The sequence below is a fragment of the Nilaparvata lugens genome, chromosome 3 (assembly GCF_014356525.2).
Source record: "Nilaparvata lugens isolate BPH chromosome 3, ASM1435652v1, whole genome shotgun sequence".
Taxonomy (NCBI): domain Eukaryota; kingdom Metazoa; phylum Arthropoda; class Insecta; order Hemiptera; family Delphacidae; genus Nilaparvata; species Nilaparvata lugens.
In genome coordinates this window covers 59,615,262-59,634,082 of record NC_052506.1, presented here as the reverse complement: position 1 = coordinate 59,634,082, position 18,821 = coordinate 59,615,262, and the positions used below count along the sequence as shown (strand labels likewise).

The 18,821-nt window shown below is 35.3% G+C and overlaps 1 protein-coding gene across 47 annotated transcripts in view; it reads right to left on the bottom strand.

Annotated features, from left to right (window-relative positions):
- LOC111044278 (muscleblind-like protein 1) overlaps positions 1 to 18,821 on the bottom strand; it is a 586,938-nt gene that overhangs the window by 171,035 nt on the left and 397,082 nt on the right. For 2 of the 47 annotated variants that reach the window (XM_039424181.1, XM_039424208.1), the window contains exon 5: positions 14,948 to 14,990. The exons of the other annotated variants lie outside the window; for them this stretch is intronic. The gene's annotated coding sequence lies outside the window, so the exon portion shown is untranslated. The remainder of the gene's footprint in view (positions 1 to 14,947; positions 14,991 to 18,821) is intronic. 47 annotated transcript variants of the gene reach the window in all.

Sequence of the window (18,821 nt, the reverse complement as noted above, 5' to 3'; positions counted from 1 at the left end):
ATATTCCAGGTGGAGGAGACAGAGTAGTTGGAGTTGAGTAGATTGAGGAAGTGGGAGAGGGTATCATGTCCATGAGGCCATATGAGGAATATGTCGTCAATGAAACGGAGCCATATCAGGGGGGATAGGGAGAGGGTATCATGTCCATGAGGCCATATGAGGAATATGTCGTCAATGAAACGGAGCCATATCAGGGGGGATAGGGTTTGTTTGGAAAGGAAATCCTGTTCAAGTAGGCCCATGAATAGGTTTGCATAGGATGGTGCCATCCTGGTGCCCATGGCTGTACCCTGGGTTTGAAGATAATATTTATCAATATAATATTTATCCTATATTCAAACCTGAAGGCATTGCTTATGAGCACCAGTTTGGCAAGGTTTACTATGAGGGTGGTTGAAGGGGTGAAGGATGTGGGTCGCGAGGAAAGGAAATGCTCAAGGGATATATATATATATATATATATATATATATAATATATATATATATATAAATTAAAACAGGAGACACGATATAAATAGATTGAAAACACTTAAAAACTTACATTAGAAATGGGGGAAATTTTCGGAGACTGAGTCTCCTTTCTCAACCGAGCACAGATGGGGATGTGAGTCTGTGCTCGGTTGAGAAAGGAGACTCAGTCTCCGAAAATTTCCCCCATTTCTAATGTAAGTTTTCAAGTGTTTTCAATCTATTTATATCGTGTCTCCTGTTTTAATTTATATTACAAACTTTAAAGTGTCTTCTGTTATGTGCTATATATATATATATTATATATATATATATATATATATATATATAATATATATATATATATGAGATTGTCTGTGTGTTTGTTTGTGAGTTTGTTCCCTATAGACTTAAAAACTACTTGACAGAACGGCATGGAACTTTGGGAATATGTTGTGTAAATATTGGGGATGGTTTCTGTCCAGACATTTTAAAAGGGAGGCTAATAAAAATAATTTATTAATCCATTTTACAGACCTATGTTTCCGTACTTGCCGGCTAAGCGGCTAACGTAGAACGGGAAGATGATCATGATTCATGTTGTGATTATCATGTTGTGATAATATAATTTAGCATCTAAAGATACCTGTAATAAACAGGTCATCTCCGTGCTTAATACGGTAGTTTGGAGTTGAAGTGTAGTTGATTGGTACCAGCAGTAGATAAAAGACCTATAGAAAATCAGCAGTCCTCTGTCATTGAGAAACTAGAAAATGTTGGAAAAAATTATTCACCTAATGAAAGAGAGTTGTTCATATTGCATTATTAATTACTGAAGAATGAAAGAATAATTTACAATTTGTTTTGAATTTAGCTTAGCTGATATTCATCCTAAAAGGAAAGATGGAAAGAATCAACAAGAATGAACGCATCAAATTCATCTTTGAAACACTGACAACCTATATATATATTTTAATTCAACACTACTGATAGATTGATTGTCTACCAATAGATTGAGAAGAATATGTTTTCGGAATAATAAATGCTGTATGACTGTATTGAATACAACATATTCAATATTAAAGTGACCTCAATCGGATAGTCAACAGTGAAAATGTTTTCACAAGTTTTCAATCGAGTTTTCCATACACTTGTTTTCGACAAATCCATTAAAGCAGCTGTCCTCTCAGTTTTTCTCAGATACAGTAAGTAAAGCCCCGCACACACACACACACATCGATTATTGTTCGAACGGTATTTTGCCGTCCTTATAAATCCTATCAGATTAAACAGATGATGTTGGCAAGTTCCGTTTAATCTGATAGAATTCATAAGGGCGGCAAAATATCGTACGAACAAAAGAATCGATGTGTGTGTGCGGGGCGTGAAAGGCCAAGATAAAAGCAGTAAACCATCATTTTAGATGACCTAGACTCCTAGAGGTTTGAGAAAGTAGAATTTCGAATGTAAGAGAATCTTTGGAATTGCAGAGCTTGAGAAAAAGCTAATATGAAGTACTGTTATACAAGCAATCAATTTGAAGATTGAAACTTGCTCAACATAAATACAACATCAAAAGAGGATTGGAAGCTATTTTAAACATCGAGTCAAGCCAACGAGTTCTTTCTTTGAAATTGATTATACTGAAGAGAACGTTTTTGTCAATTGGAACAGGAAATTCTCTCTCTTTCAGCCGAATAAACTGGAATCAAAATAAACACCTTCAAATAGGATTTCAGAAAACTCGAATAGTAATTCGACAGATGACAACCATCAAAGCACTCTTTTGAAGCGATGTGATAACTCGCCAAGACACTCCCAACTATACTTTGCCAAAATACACTATTGGATATCTCAAGTTTTAGGTACAGCTTGAAAGGAGTTTTTCATTATTCACCAACAAGGTTTCAATCGACCTTATTCAAGTGACAGATTTTCCAACATATTCACAATATACCAAATTGGCTAATTTCAAGGTCTACCATTTTTCTTTTACTGCACTGATAAGCCATGTTTATAATTGAATGAACATTCAAATGAGGAACAATGAAGTTTGAGCTATAACATGTATTGTAGTAGCTGTAAACGTAAACTATCAACGGAAGAAAATAACGATGATTCAATAGATAAGTTATTTTGGCAATTGAATATTACTTTGTTTATATTAATCCACGACTAGCAGCCAGTATCCTCAGAAATTTCCATCTGTAATTTAGTTCCACGCCAAAGGCCTTAAGATGATGTTCGTTCGTTTCACACAAGACTGATTAATTGTTACAAGAATGAACACGAACAAAACCAATCCTACTAACAAAGACAAATAGATTTAGACAGAATAGATTAGACAGAAAGCAGTGCTGGGAAAGCAGAGCAGAGCAGACTAGGATCGGTCTGAGAATAATGAAATGAGAAGGGTCATTATAAAGACCCCGGACGTAATTTTAACGGAGGATTTCGGAACAAGCAGTGAAACAGGGGCTGTCGGCTGGGTAGAGGGGGAAGGGCTTTTATAATGATTCGGGACAATTTTAAACAATACAATCGAGCTCTGCTTGAGAGAGACCCGCACAATGAAAGCACTTGTCATGTAATGAAACCGGACAGACTGAACCGGACAGATAGCGCAACTGGACAAAGATCTCATTATTTAGTGAATGAATCAGGAGAGTAAGACAAATATAGAAGAATAACAAGAATAAAATTATCAATAATATTTCCCGACATACTAGGTTCCGGATTTTGAAAATCTAGTACTTACTCCTATTTCCTTTACTAACACAAATATTTAATCAATTCAATGGAACTTTGGAACAATGGAACTTTGTACTGTGGAATGTAAAACCATGCTATTTTGAGGTACCAGGGGGAAAGGTTTCTATCTATATGAGAGAGGATCAAAGTGTGACTGACTAATATATCAACATTTTTTTTGAGGAAATTTTAATAGAAAGTAAGGTTAAATGGGGGGGGGGGAACTGACAGAGACAAAGAAACGCTACTTGCTTATCGCGTGTCGAACAGTAATCCAGAAGCACGGCTTTTGTCTGAAAATACCCGACCGTTATGGAAATTCTGAATCGATATGGAAAGCGTGGCGTATGTATATTACAGGCCAAGGTGGTCGACTGGCTTGTTCCAGCGGATAACGCACAATGCAACTTGAGTGAATAAAATTCGGAAACGGATGTGTCGTGGGTTGGGGGCGGTGGGGGTGAAGGGGTTTCAGGCAGAGCAGCTACAGCTGCTTGAGCTTTGATGTTGGGGCCAGCCTTGGACTGGAGACAGGAGCTCACTGAGCGCATATCGCCTAGAATTGTCGTAGTCTGCTTGAGCATGCACATCTTCTTCAACCCCCTCACCACAGCTGCGTCATTTACATTCCGGAGATCAAAAACCAAAGCCATTTCACCCTCGGCTGGTCAAAGTCGACCGAAAACTTGACGTGCTCCTCTCCTTTACCCCCCACCACCACATAAGATCATCAGCCTCCTCTTGTACTCGCACTCGGCTGCTGACGCGCAAATCATTCTGTCTCCTACTCCACTGAATCAATTCAAACCAAACGCATTCATAGAATGACTTTAGAAGTCAACCTATTTACACAACTACTATTTTTTTCCTTGATAGTTGCGTTATGCCAAAAAAGAGATTCTGAGCTTCTCCGGAGTGAGGACACATTATATGAAGGAGCGTACAGACTTTTGCGCAACGAATACGAGCATTTCACTTTTCATCAGCTGATAGACTGCTCCCAGAAAATGATTGAATCAGAAGTACAGTATCACAATTGGATACACAGTTTGGTGGTGCAGTGGACAATGAATGCCAAAATTAGAAGGTCACCTCCAATTCAAGCTCAAAAATATCTGAAGAATTCTCTCGGGTCGCCGGAATTCCGCCTGCCCAGAAAACCACCACTCACCAGAAAAATGGTCGGTTTTTACGGACGCACCAAAGTGGAATAGTGAAAGACAAACTGGGTCTATTCCTATTTTACATCTATCATTTTTTGGCAGCACTGAACCTGTATCCCTCTTAGTTTGTAATAGTTTAACATAAAAAAGACTGACAAGTGAATAAGTCTATTAAAAGTATTCATTATAGGAGTTATTATTAGTTTTAGTAATATTCTTGTATTGGGGAATTCCATCTTATTCAGGGAATCAAATTTATGAGAACATAATGTTATTATCATTCCCTCTAGTATCTAACTGTATTAAAAACAAAACTAAGATACTTATAGACTCAGATATAATATGTTCAGATCAGACAAGGTGATCAATTTGCGTTATCTATGTTATAGGGTTAGTTTTAATATTGTTAAATATCATCATCCTGGCTTTACTCAGCTGAAAAATTCTATTGACCGAACCGTTGACTGCTTGACCAGTTACTCGAAATTAATATTTGAATAAAATAAAAGTCGTCTCAAATTTTGACATTCAATAACTTTTTCATGTGTGTACCGAATTTGATGATTTTGTTTAGTTGTGTTCATTATTTCAGGACCAGGTTTATGACTTATCAAAGTTATAATCCGACTTCAGGACTCTTTCCTTCAGTCCTTCAAAGTTTACATGTAATCCTTATGGGAGAAGATTTGTAAGCTGGCAACACACAGAAATAAAAATCAGCTGTTATAATAATTGCGTTATCCAACAGCCGTCGGTAGATAGTAGGACAAGAGTGTAATGCTGCTCCAAAACCGTCCATGTATTTTATTCTAAATGCTCTGACTAAAAACAAAATACTGTTGTGTCATTCCAGTAGTTGTGTAACCATCCAGTAATTCCATCCATCTGAATGTGTAAACATTAGTGTTGCCATCATAATGCATAATACGATGATAGTTGATTGAAGTGAATAAAAGCGTTTGCTTCTTTTTGATAGCATGTTTGTAGTTTAGTAGGCCTAGATATTGGTATGGAAAATATTGGACAGTGCTTCTCAAAAGTTGTGAAAGTTGTAAAAGTGTAAAGTGTAATTCAATTTATTTCAAAAAACCAAAACACAATAGAATAGAGTTTACATGACATGATAGCAGACTTCAATGTGGAAATATATTTATTATATTAATATAAAATCTATCAGAAATAATTTTACTAAAAAAATAATTTGTAAAAGTTAATATCACCCGAAGCGGTTAGGGTTATTACATATTTTAGTTATTAGTCACATAAATATTCAGTTACTTATTTAGACTTTAATCGATCTGTTTTTTCCAATTTTCTCTCTACTGATTCACAAAATTTTAATTCTTAGTAATGCCATGGTAAGAACGACGTCCAAAGTTGGCGGTACAAAGTTCGCCAGGCCAATATATATATAATATTGAAATAAAATTCTTATTTATATTTTGAAAGAGTATGGATACTTTCATAAATTTAGCATTTATATACCAGTGAGTTTTGAATCAGTTACAGCTAACGGTACCACTTTATAGATAACCACGTTTTGAAAGATCTCTCTCCATGTGTGTGAAGCGACAAGCTGGATCGAAAAAAGACCTAGTTTGTCTTCGTCCCAGTTTGACGAAATAGCCCAATTTGTCTCTTTTTTGGGTTGTGGTGGTTCTCTGCGACCCCGTTCTCTCTACAGTATACAGTAATATTAAAAGGCCCGTATACAGTAATATTAACTGTAGCAGTAATATATAAATAAGGCCCGAATGATGTGTATTCCCACAAAAAACTAATAGTCCAGTCAATATAGACATAAAAAAGGGGTGTGCTAGCAATTTATATAGTAGTCTGCAAGAAAAATGAGTTTCAGTCAATTATAATGAAATGATGGGAAGTTGTACCATAGAGAAACAATATCGTAAGTATGCTATTATTTATGCTATTGTTTTTCTATGGTTGTACTGTTTATCAATGAAGACAGACCTACCCACAGGAGTACAACACTCTACTTACATTCAACGAATTGACAAGGATAAATTAATAAGGAGGTGATACGTGATACGTAACCAAGACTCACGTTTTTTTCTCACTCTTCTCTACGCTAATAAAAGAGAATTCTTTTGTGATTGACAATCCAGTATACCATGAAAGTAACACGGCTACGAAATAGTCAGAATGGAGTAATATGATAAAATTCGAATAATATATAGTAGCACAGAGGTGCAATAAGAATAAAAACGGATAGGGTCTCAACAAAAGCAATTGGCTGAAAAGTGTTATGAACTGGTGTGCGTGCTTGTCTCAATAGCACGTTGATGTTATTCGATTGACCTTTAAAAGAAAAGTACATCGGAAATTAGAGATACAGTTTACAGTTAAGCTGTCAACAATGACTTCATGAGAGTTGTAACTACTTTGAATACATTACTTTTGAACACTGCTCTAGTAGATAATTATTCCTTTGTCGGAGCAATTTCTAAACTGCATTGTCATATGTCACATGCACTGCAAATTATTCACTAGCCGTATTGAGTTGAAGTGAAATGTACCGTGACAATAACACAGCACACTAGACATATGAATTATTACGTTTTGGGCATTTTAAGACATGCAAATATCATATTGTGATATAACGAACAACAATTTATTGTACCTTAAGTGCGCTATGGAATGTAATCAATTTGTCAGGTACAGAATTAAAGATAAAATACAGTAGAACATGTAATTTTTGTTGAGTTTCTCTCCATAGAAAATGATCTACACGAAGTAGAGAAATGTTGAATACATGACAATAATATTGTAAAATTATCTAGGAATGGATTGATCAACTGCATACTATAAAACACGTCAGGATATGTACATAAAATTTTCTTAACATTTCAGAGCTGTGCAAACGTACGATTGTTGCAGCTTGAGTTGTAACATTTTTAAAACTGTGGATTAATGTCTTCACGCATTTCTATTACTGAGGCGAAACAGTTTCAACACCAATCACTCCAAGTGGAGCAATTGTTCGACTAAGGTCTTTTGGACCAGTATTCGTAACGGACCATTTATTTTACGGGAAACTACTGATTATCAAGTCGTTATAGTTCAATTATCGAAAGTAGAAGCATTGCAATGTAGACCAAACCAATCACTGAATTGGGAAATATTTCATAACATTAGAACATAAGAAAATTATTGAAGGCAATCCAAGTGTTTATATTTATACCCGATGTGTAGGTGAGGAAGTAAGATGAACTTGAGAGTGAATGATGCTGGTGAAGACAGCAAGAAGAAAATAGAGGTACAGCAGTGAGCAGTGGAAGGAATTAGGTGCGTAGCATAGCATAGCATAGCTGGTGTTGCGGTGGAAGCTATTTGTCGGAAGTTATGGTCTAGCGCTCAATAATGAAGCCTCTGGACTCAAGTTGGTCAATGCTTAATACCTAATGCCTGGTGAGCATCATCAGGCAGCTCGGATGTCCGAAGCAAGGGCTTCCGGCATTTGCTCAACATCAAAGGCTTGATCCCGATCCCGATTAGCGAGCAGGGAGGCCAGCCAGTCCCAGTGGTCGCTCAACTCACCTAATTCGCATCATCGCTAAACGTCCTTCCAAGAACTCACACTTGAAGGGGACAAACTTCACAAAAAACAATACAGCACTCACAAACTACAAATTGAGGATGATTTATTTGATCCAACATAGAAATTATGAGTTCAGAAAAACTGAGTACATGATTAGGCTAAGTTAATTTTCCCTTGCATGAAACTTTGGATGGAAAATCATAGAAATGATTCGTTTGATATCAACTGTGAAACTTGGATGAAGAGAAAAAGAGCTCTGTATATTAGTGGTGATTCGGTATTCTATGCTCAATCATGATAATTATTGTGTTTCCCATCTATAAAATGATGATTTGCATAACTATTACTTATTTTTCCATGGAATGCAACATTAATTTTTAATGCCACTTGTGGTGTGAATGCTTTCCAATTATAGAAAGTGAAAAGAAAATCATTGACGTGAAGGGCACAAACACTTAACAATTTTTTTCATACAAAAATGTTGAATTTTCTCCATGCATTTCAATAATTATTATTTAGAACATCAGGATGAGAAGATGAAGGCCGCAAACTAAGGTTTAAAATTGTGGAAATGCGTGAGTTGATAAGTATTAAACGTTTTTTAATTGTTACTTCGGTATACGGATATTAGGACAGCGATGAATCGTACTCCTTCCTTCATTTACTCAAGAAAAATATTAAATTCTGAGGATATGAGGTACACATGAAACGTGTTCTTTTTCGGATTGAGTGTGAGTAGAATTATTAACACGGTAAGTTGAAACCTCGTAGATTTTCAAGATGAGTACACTCGTTGGTCCAGATTTAATGAAAAAATGTTCGGAAAGGCAAGTGGACCGAGTTATTACCAAAGACTAGAATTCAGCTTGGCATCGTAAGAGTATTTGATTTTAAAATGTGCCTCACGCGCACACCCTTGACTCATCAGCACTTGACGAACTCCAGCTAGCCTTGTTAATTAAATGGGTCTTCCGTTCCATGACTACTGTCTGTCATCAATTAATCTAGCCTCTCCCCTACATCTACCACCAAGGAATGCATACTCATACACTCACACTCATCCACAATGTTTCTTCCTTTTCATTTACTAACACTCTCACATCTAACTCCGGTTTTCAGTCCAAACATGTATTATATACTACACGTTTTCATCAATAATATCAATTTCTTACTTACATATTTTTTATTTTTCCTTTGTATTATTATTATTGTTATTTCATCATATAAAACCGTATTTGATGAACACAGCTCAAACGGTGTACGACATGTCAAACATATAAAATAAATGGTTTCCCTCCATTGAGGGAAAGTTTTTCATTTTACAAAATCGTCTGAATGATTTTATTATCTCTAGTATTTCAATGAGAAGATCGCATAACATTCTCTTAATGAATACGGGTAGCGCATTCAGTCAGTGTATCTTTGAGAGATGTATAAAATTTACCAAGCCTGTCAACACTCTTAAGTTCGTCCGTCAAGCAGTTGAAAATTCTGAGCCCAACATAATGTGGTCCCCCCTCCAATAGCGAAAGTCTATGAGTGGGGTACTGGAGGGTAAACATTTTATGTCTTGTAGGGTATCTGTGTGAAATATTATCCTCCTTGAATTTCTGCTTATTACTGTAAACAAAAGATGCAATATCCAAAAAATAAATGGCTGGAATTGTTAATAACTTGAGTTTTTTGAAAATTGGCATACATGAAACCCTAGATTCGGCTCCCTCAATAACCCTGATTGCTTTCTTTTGTTTACGAAACATATTCTGAAGGTTTATTTGGCTGCTACCCCAGAATAAGATACTGCATCTCATGTGAGACATGAAATAGCCATGATAGACAGTTAGTGCTGTTTTTCTATCTGCCACTCTGACTATTGTTTTCAAGGCAAAAATAGCACGGGAAAATTTCACATCCAATGCTTTCACGTGGCTATGCAACTTAACATTTCCCTGCAGGTCAACACCAAGAAATCTAATCATCTCAGCAGCGCAACATTCCTCTCCTGTTGCTGAATAATGAGTATGTGCGAAACTTCCAGAGCCCCCAGTAGAAAATTTGAGATGATGGGTTTTATTCAAATTTAATTTTAGAAGATAACAACTGAACCAATGGCTAAGCTGGTTAAGCGCCTGCACTGATTTCCGCTGGACTTTATCATCATCTTTACCCTTCATAATCACAGTGGTATCATTTGCATAGAGAATGAGGTCAGAGCCAATATATGAGGCAGGTTATTAATAAAAATATTGATAAGGACAGGACCCAAGATTGACCCCTGAGGAACCCCGCATATATTTATTTTCCAATCAGATGTCTCTACCCCGCCACAGAATAGGTACAGAAAGAAAACTTGAAATCAATCGCCTATCTAACCAATGCTTTTTACATGACGCCAATACTAAACACGTCACGTGACCTTAGGAAGTTCCAATCCTGGTCTTCTGATTGGCTCGTGGCAGTGAATGAGATCAATTGATCCGGATCATTAAAGTGATCCGAACCTACCATCAATACTATTACAATGCGGCGCTTCCTAACAAGATGGCGGATTTTAGCGTCAGGGTACTAGCCAAGTTTCCATACTGTAAGTTATGTATACAGTGACCCCGCCACATCCGTTTGTCAGTCTGACTGCCTGAAATCTCCCCGAGAGATATGAATTGTATCTTAAACCCCATTCATAATTTCTTTTCAGTCACCTATTATTTATCTATATATCATTCCCAACTTCGACTGTCATAATCAATCTTCTTCATTTAACTTTTTTCTGAACCTCTAATCGAAATACTAGATGGGTTTGTAGAATATTGTGCAGTTGATGGTCTGCCCTTCAGGTTTCCATATGTCCATATTAATTTCAATTATTGAAATTCTTATGCTTTGATACTCTCAGAACACGGTTACCGATTTTCTCTTATCAATTTGTGGTTTTGATTTTTTGGTGGAGGATAAAGTAAAATTTCATTTTTATAAGTAACTTCTCTCCTGATATTTTTCATATTCCCATCTTCACTCCGTATTTTTTATAAATACTTTTTCTGTCTACAGGTTTATATTTTCTCTCGAATGGTCTCAAAATTTTCCCATTACTAACTACATCTCTCAGTTTTCACTCTCACTGTTTCCAACAACCAGTTTTCTTCCCCTCCTTCTTTTAAACCAATCTGTTTTCATTTTCTCCCAGCCTTATTCCATTTTTCCTCTTCTGCTTGCGCGCGAGACAAATAGTGGAGTAGAGAGCCTAAATACAACAAACGATTGAGGCTGAGCGAGGTCTGTGAGTGTTCTCATCTCATGACACCTAATCGCCGGAGTTAGCGGATGAATAACAGCGGACGTGGTTAAGCAGAATAAATAGTGAGGAGTGAGTGGGATTGGACACCAAGAATGGATTTGACGTAGAATAACTCTCCAGCCACTCTATTTAACTTGAACTAAATTCCTTCCACCAGAAACAAATTACTCCTGAAAATCTGTTTCCCAACCGCGTTCCACAGGGAGCCAGATTAACAATGTTTAAAACACCAACAACGTGGAAATGACGTCTAACTTGTAACCCCACTTCCAGCTCTATTTCCGCCGCAATGCTCAATTCGCAATCTCAATGTTTTGCTCAAATAACGCTCAACCATTCACTTCTGATAACAAACTACAAATTACACAAGCGACAAGCTTTGTTTTCCAACTCCTAGCTCTGATAGGAGCAGTAATACCAGAAGCGTTATCCATTTATTGGAAAGAATGAATAGATCTAATGAACTAAATAGCACCACCATAATAAACTAATATGATATAGACTGTATCGAGTTAGGCTATATGCAGGTGAGAAAATAACTCAATTATGATATTTGTAATTCAGATACAAATATCTGATGAGGATAATTTTTGAAATAATATAATAAAACAGAACTGATTGCTGGACAAACGTGTGAGTTCCCAGGGCAGACAACGTAAAAAATGGGTAGCCTATATCAGTAGAATATACCTAAAGAATAGAGAAGTTTGAAGTCGCATCAGGGAACTTTACTAATCCTTGAAGGAAAACGAGAACTGATTTTAGCATTGTTCATCAGTTTCTTAGTATCCAATGTTGGCTTTGAATCCTAGGCTACCCAAATTCACTAACGAAAAGTAATATCAACTGTAATGGATAATAGAAATTATGGATTTATCCGCCAACTTACTAGAAAGTTCAAATTTAGAATTTCTAGTGAGTCTTGAATAGTGGGAGTGAGTGGTATTTAAGGGAATGATGGCTGACGTGATGATACAGTTGAGCATGGAACAGAGGAGATTTGAATTTTAAAACCCAACAGTTCGTCGGTGTTGTTTGGCCGATCAAATGCGATAAGAGTTGAGTGAGGGTTGATTCAATGACGAGGTGGGTATCAATTTCCATAATTCGCCTCCAAACGATGTTTCGCAGTGCGCAATTATTTTATATTTGAATGACATTCGTGTTTACTGTAATATGATTATGCCGCCCTTATGTTTTATTAATCAGAGTACTCATGTTCTGACGGCACTTTCTGCCCTATCGGCCCTCCCTCCCCCTATCCCATTTGACTCAGCGCATATGTAAATGTGATAAGTTTGAACTTCGCGGCCGTGCATTAAATTTCCCCTACCCTTCCCCCCCACCACGTAGACCAACACCGATCAATCCTGCAACCTATCGTGATCTCTGACACGTGAAGCCGCAAAACAGAAATGGAAAGGGGTACCGAGTCATAACACTGTATGGAAGGTTGAGTATGGAGTATGGACCCCGTGGCCCACTTTTTAACAAGTTTCAGAGACAACTTCAGCTTAGCAATGTGATGATGTAAGCTCACAACTATGTGCACGCTATGAACACGCTAATGAATATTGTACATAAAATTTATGAATACGTCTCGTTCTAACCAGAACACAACACAACGTTAGACACATGTCGTCATAAATGAGATCGCTTGACTCATTTCGAAGCTTACACCATCATAAAAATGATATCTAATTGAGAATCAAATCGATCGTTGTTACCTTTTATGGACTAAAGGTGGAGTTTTAATTGTTATGGTACCTATATTATGAAGTATCCACAATACACAGAATACCAGCTGCTTTCTATATACTCTAATATTGTAATTGATACATGTTGTAATAACGTTTTGTTTATTACATGCCATTTTGTTCATAAAAAGCCTATCATTATGAAAAAGGCTTTGCAGTATTTTAAGCCAAGAAGTCAATTGAATTAGTTAAGTTGAAATTTTACAATGACTCAGAATAATGCATTATTTTATTGCATCATACAGTATTCTAATGTCTGACTCTATTAAGCCCAATAGGTCAACGTGTAACTAACTATACTCTTGTATTTTCTTCAATGCACTAGAATGGAGACTATAATAATTTCAGATTAAACCAAGCCACTAATAATTCTCTAAGGAGTTCAGTATTTTATATAATTAATAATAATAATAATGAATAAATTTATTTCCTTAAAAAAATACAAAAAGCAATTACAAAAATAAAAAGTACAAAATATCTAAAATACAATACAATAGGTCTGTAAAAAAATATGGAATTTTATTCCATTGGAAATAGAACTGATCTTGAATGATATACCCCTTTTGAGTTAAGAAGCAATAATAATTGATTTTTTGTATGCTATAACGTCTACAAGAGAGAGCATGTACTGTAACTCTTGTAACACCTAAAAGACTAATGTGAAGATGCGCCAGACTGATGTGTTAGCAGGAGAGTGATGGAGAGTTTAAGAAAAGAGTATCTTCGATTTACGTATTATTGGGGTTTATAATCTTAAAATCCCAATTTAGAAATATCCATTACTACTTCAACCTATTTTTATTAAATAAATTGAAATTGGTTCCATATTTTTATATTTTAAAAGGTTCATTATATTTCATAATTGCTCCGAATAATTCAATCAATTAATAGCATTGAAAGGCCTGAGGTAAGACATGTGGTGGCTATGGAATATGCGGGAAAACTTGGCAATATATATATATATATATATATATATATATATATATATATATTAATGGTCAACTCAACGCTATATATAGTCCTCATAAAACCGGCTGACACGATACGAAAACGACGTATATGCGTTATCTCTCATTCACATATGAAGCACGTTCAGTTCTCAGCACACCATCATACGGCACGACCCGACACATACCCGACAAACTGATGAGCTTTTTCTTCACCACACTTCCGAGATGTGACGTCACACTCAATTGCCAAATCAAGGAAGGGAATAGGATAGGTGGTGAATAGAATTTTCATATTTTATTTTATTTCGAATTACTTTAATTTTTCAATAATTTGGAAAATATTATCATCTTTAGAATATTTTTGTTTGGGCCGATCAATCTATCAGTTGTATTGAAAGAGCGCTCTCTGTTATCGGCAATAGGAGATAATGAACTCAGAGATTGGCGCCTTCTTTCAAAATTCTTTTGATTAATGCTGTTTCTATTTTTATTGGAAAATATGCCGTGACAGTATCAATAACATTCTCTATTCTCAATGATAATTGCATGAGCATACAAAAAATAAAAGAATATTTCCCATTTTTGTATCTAACAATAATCTGAAGCAAAAAGCAGAAATAGTCTGATTCTATAATATGATGAGACATTTTTTTGAGCCCATTTACCCATAGAGAATTTCACATTGTTCCTCCGCACACTTAAGAATACTGTTGGGATAATTTAGTCAAATATTCTTGTTGTGAATAAAAGTTGACTCTAAACTCAGGTCCTAGGATGGTTTGTAATGATGATTGTTCTCCAAACGTTTCAATGAGTTATGAATAGTTTTTTATCCCCTAATTAAACGATTATACACAGTTACATTTGCAATAAGTATTCTCTTACTGGATGGGGAACTTATGTTGTCCTCATGGACAAAATTTATATATTTCATGGACAAAATCAGTACAAAATATTCCATACATCTTAACAGGAGAATGAATGACAGTAAAATAAGCTTTTTATCAACTAGTTACAGTACTTACTATGGAACCGGTTATACTCCTACGTTATTGTTCAGCATCTTACCTGAAAAATGAAATTCAATTAACTTACTTCTCAACAAAAAAGTGCACAAGATATATATGATTAAAGTGTATAGAGATAATAAATTATTGAAATGTCTTTTTTATACTTACTTCAGGCAGTAGCAGATATGCTGTAGAGCCTACTAAATCTAATCGAATATAAACATTGTAGATGAAAATAGTTAGATTTTGTCATCAACCTCAATACAAACCATGATCGATTTACAATTACTTTTTCATTCTTCATTTCTTTAATTGTGTCAATAATGTAGTAATGTACTGAACCATCACATCATATTTTTAAGTTGTTGATACAGCGAGTTCTCTACCAATGACATTTCCAAAAAAATATAAACAACCTACAATTATTATTTTTCCCCACACGATAAAAAACAAAATCCTCTTATCTGAGTGCTGCTAATCATAAAACAAAAATGATTCAGCAGCAGGTGAAAATCAAGGCAACAAATAATTATCACCCGAAAAAGATTGTGATAACGCTCTCAAACAATATAAAAAAAAAACAATAGCAGTGGCTGAAAAAATTACAATTTCCGCTTTGATCTTGTTAACATTACGGTCATTTATACAGCGCGGCTATTCGAAGAGGGGGAAGGAAAGAAGTGTATCAGTAGAGCAAGCCCGCCAGTCGAACCGTGAATAAAGCATTATGCTGGGAAAAAGGTAACTTTTGTTTGACAACTGCGTATAATTAGCATTTTCCTGTTACGTATTCGATAGGTAAAAAAGGTTGGTTTGAATAGGTAATGCGCTGGGCCGAGCAGTGGCCGAATCAAATAACACAATCATCGTTAATACAAAAGAGTACTGTGAAAGTTTCACAGTATGGAAATAGCGTACAAATAGTTGGTCGGTAGTGCGCAACGTCTGTTTTACATTAGATTTTCTCTCTCACCCACCCACCCCATCAGGCATCAAATCTCAAACAGGAAACGTAATTAGGGAATGAACGAAAGACTATCGGCGAATGCTATCTGCCGCGGCTCCCCTCCCTTCCGCCACCCTACACAACCCAATGCAAACCAACAACGACTTCCTCTCCAAATCCTCCGGAAGCGACGAAGTAAAATCTTCAAACAGCCGGGCGGCCAGTTGATAACTGCCACTGCATTCGCGCACCCTGGGGCACACGACAATCCGGACACACATCACGACACTTTAAATTACTCCAGCCTCAACTAAATGTACACTAGAGTGTTTGCCAACTGCAATATTATCAATTTTTAATTATTAATTTTCACCAAATTCAACTGGAAAACCAAAAAATCGTTTCAAGCTGAAACTGCATTCACTTTGTTCAAATCATGCAATATGTAACTGCCCAGAAATAGAAAAAGTAAATAATACTAAATATCTTGGAGAAATAATAGATGAAAACTTGAAATGACAATCCCACATATGTGATCTGTGTAAAAAACTGAAATATATATAAATAAATAAATAAATATATATATATATATATATATATATATATATATATATATATATATATATATATATATATATATATATATATAATAAATTCTATAATCTAAACAAAATGTTGAATATGACTAACTTGAAAACAGTTTATTATGCCATAGCCCAATCAGTTTTCCAATATGGATTAGTGATATGGGGTGCTGCATAATTATGATGTACACATGGAAAATCTTTTCATCATTCAAAAAAATATAATAAAAACTATCTTAAAAAATCTGGTGTGGGGCACTCACACAACTTTCCTTGCCGTTACTAAAATAATTGATTACCTGACGCTAGTGTTCCCGCGCATCTAAAGTCTACTAATTCAAATATCTAAGCCAGCTGGTGTCAGGACAATAACGCTGGAGACAAACGAAGTCTGCTATCTCTTCATAGTGAATGATTTCATAGAATCAACTGTTGCCAACACTTTGCAATTGAAATAATCACATTTTATCAAATTTCGAGTTTATTTTCAATTTTAGGTGAAAATGTTACTGAACATTAAATGTAGAGATTTTCATGTTCAACCTTTTCACCTAAAATTTTCTGTTTAAATTGTATCTGAAGCCTGATAATTGGGAATCTAAAATCAAACTTTGCATAGTTGAAGCGGAGCTCCTGAAATTTTTACTGATATGGGACTTGTGGAAGTTGATAGAGCTTATCAATGACTATTTTAGGTATAAATTTAATCAAAATCGTTGGAGCTGTTTTCGAGAAAATCGCGAAAAACCCTGTTTTTGACGACATTTTCGTCATTTTAGCCGCCATCTTGAATTGCATTTGATCGAGAATGTTCGTGTCGGATCCTTATAGTGTAAGGACCTTAAGTTCCAAATTTCAAGTCGTTCTGTTAATTGGGAGATGAGATATCGTGTGCACAGACGCACATACACTCATACACTCATACACACACACACACACACACACACACACACACACACACACACACACACACACACACACACACACACACACACACACATACATACAGACCAATACCCAAAAACCACTTTTTTGGACTCAGGGGACCTTGAAACGTATAGAAATTTAGAAATTGGGGTACCTTAATTTTTTTCGGAAAGCAATACTTTCCTTACCTATGGTAATAGGGCAAGGAAAGTAATAAACCATGGTTATACCCAACTAATCTAGTTTTCCTGGATTATGATGTTTCTACCGTGAGACAACTATATGTCAGTCTCAATAAATTATTTGGTGAAAAATAAAAATATCTTCCCAAAGCTGATCAAGAAAAATTATCATTTCAGAGAAATATCAAGTTTATTCTACAAGACATTCATTGATCAGAAGGCAGCTTATTTACACAAGAAGTGAACTGATCAATGAAATACCTTTTGATTTGGATTTCAGAATTAGTAGAAAGAGCGTGAAAGAGTGGATTAAGAGAGAATATTCTTTACATTAAATATAGCGATTTAATACAATTTCATTTCCTTTATTTTTAATTCATAGTGTTTTCTCTGCACAATGTTTGTTGTTTTTTTTTTTTTACTGTTCCAAAGATTCTACTGTAATTATTAGTTTGAATTTGAACCTAAATTTTCTGCATCATTTCGAAATCTTATGTTTTTATTTTACTGTTTTGCAACTCTCACCAGCGGGCAAAGAGTTTCTTTTTGCTGGTGATGCCTAGATTTTATATTTCATTTTATTTAAGTACTGTATATGCATGAATAATTACGTTTTCGCCACACTTGGATGTAATGAGCTGGTTTACGTGCATCATATGGAGGCCGAAAGTGATTGTTTTCCGACCAGGCCGGTAAAACTTTACGGCCCTAGGGCTGTAAAATGACCTTGAATAACAGCTGATCGTGTCCGATCTCACAAAAATCATAGAGATAATCTCATAACGACTGTAATAATCTATATTATGTATCGTGAATCGCGGTATCATGTCTATAATATATTTTATAAATTACTGTTTCATAATTTAATATTTATTATTGTGTTTTTGATATCAAACAATAGAATACGATGATATCTCCATAACCTCAACAATATAATGTTGGCTGCATTGTTCATTGTCAGAAAGGTATGTATCGCAAGTATTTAAAAGTGAAGAATCGAATTTGAAATCAAAGTACAATAATTGTATCAATATTTAAAAGTGAGGTAGAGTAATAATTGTTTCTTTTTTATTATCGAATTCCACTTCTTAATGCAATACAATCAACAATAATAATAGGAAAATACAGCAGAGATCTGAAGTTTAAGGTAAGCCTACTGGTGAAACTCAGCCTTGACTGAAAAATTCCTAGTAATTTTTCCGTAATCCATTATTAAAACTTTTAGATAATTTTTCTTCAATATCAAATCA